At 39.7% G+C, this 1,930-nt stretch overlaps 1 pseudogene; it reads right to left on the bottom strand.

The window, feature by feature from the left end:
• Window positions 1–531: 531 nt before the first annotated feature.
• LOC115029435 lies at window positions 532–597 on the bottom strand (annotated as a pseudogene).
• Window positions 598–1,930: the final 1,333 nt, after the last annotated feature.

Here is a 1,930-nt window from a genome sequence, read left to right as displayed (position 1 = left end):
AAGAGATGAAAGAGAGAATCTAAGGTATTAAAGACACGATAGAAGAAATGTGCACCTTGGTTAAAGAAAATATTAAGTCTAAAAAAGTATCCAGGCACAGAGCATTTAGGAAATCTGGGATACTATGAAAAGACCAAACATAAGAATAGGAATAGAGGAAGGAAAAATTCAGGTCAAAAGCACAGAATATAATCATACAATAAAATTTTCTTAATCTAAAGAAAGAGGTGCCTATCAAAGTATAAGCATACAGAACACCAAATAGACTGAACATGGAAACAAAAAATTCCCTGCCAAGGACCAGCATTGGCTTGGTCAGGTGTCCTGAGGAAGGGGTGTTGGAAAAGTAAATGACTCAAAGTCAAATGGTGGTGTGCAACCTGACAGCTGTGATGGTTCCATAGACATCTGCTTGAAATGGTTCCATAGACATCTCTCTGTTTAGACCTCTTAGCTCTGTAGTTTGCTAGAGATAGCTCTCTGCTTGAAATGGCTCTGTCTTGCTAGAAAAATATTCTAAAAGCTCTCTGAATGGGCTTTCTGACCAAAAGTCAGAAAAGCTGCTAGAAAAAAATTCTTAAAGATCTGTGTTCACTCTTCAAGAAGCTACTTCTGGGTAGCTCTCTCTTACCTAGTTTTTTACTTACATATCAATTCAGTCTTTTACTCCAGGATCTCCTCCTGAGATCATCACTCAATAAATCTCCTTATCTCCTTCCTTAGTATCTTTTTCACAAGCTGGGTCATAGTGTAGCTGCCTCTGTTCTTTTAGGTCCATGAAGCCTCTCATATGATTCACATTGCATCCTTATATTTTTGCATAGTTGAGAAATTATATATTTTTGAGTTCATGTTTTCAGAGTTCTTTCCCACAGCTGTAGGAAATATCTGTCCTGGAGGTCATAGCAGTTACCACTTTGCTGAGACACAACCTTGCATCCCAGACTCATGTTGCCTTTAATTATCATGGAGTCGTTAGTCTTGGCAGAGAGGACATTTCCCCCAAAAGAGGGACATAAACTAAAATATACAAACAAGCCCTACACCTAGCAACCATCAATACTCATGGAGACCCACACTCAGCTAGCTGTGCTCCAGGGGCAGGAACATCCCTTCCGCACGACTATGTAGGACTCAGAGTTCCACAGATCACATAATATTCAAAACAAAAATCATACAAAACAAAGAAAGAATACAAGGGGGAAAAGACCAGATAATATATAAAGTCAGAGCTATTAAAGTAATACCTCACTTCTCAGTGGAGACTCTAGAAGCCAGAAGAGCCTGGACCGATGTGCTATGAACTCTAAGAGAACACCAGTCTGGACTACTATACCCAGCAAACTTCTTATCTCAATAGTTGTAGAAATTAAGACAAATATAAATAATATTTATCCCTATTAAAGGCACTAGGAAGAAAATTCCAATCTGAAGAGGTTAACCATATCCAAGAAACAGGAATTCCAGACCGGCAAACCAAAAGAGGACACACTCACACACACACCACCACCACCACCACCACCACCACCACCACCACCACCACCAAAACAACAACGAAAAAAAAAAACCAAAATAACAGGAATCAACAGCACTTTTCATAGCCGTCGCTCCATGTCAATTGTCCCAATTCCCCAATAGAAAAAACCAGAATGAATGCAAAACCAGGATTCATCCTTCTGATGAATCCAAGAAACACACTTTAACACTGAGGACTGTCATCAATTTAGGGTAAAAAGATGTATAAAGATATTCCAAGCAAATGAACCTAAGAGGAAAGCTGGTAGGCCTGGAGAGATGGCTCGGCAGTTAAGAGCCATGACTACTCCTTCAGAAGACTGGAGTTCAATTCCTAGTACCCACATAGCAGTTCACACCTGTCTATAACTTCAGTCCCAGGGCACCTGATACCCTCACATCAATGCACATAAAA

This window comes from Mus caroli, chromosome 15, assembly GCF_900094665.2.
Source record: "Mus caroli chromosome 15, CAROLI_EIJ_v1.1, whole genome shotgun sequence".
In the NCBI taxonomy this organism is placed as follows: domain Eukaryota; kingdom Metazoa; phylum Chordata; class Mammalia; order Rodentia; family Muridae; genus Mus; species Mus caroli.
This window is presented reverse-complemented; position numbering and strand designations above follow the sequence as displayed.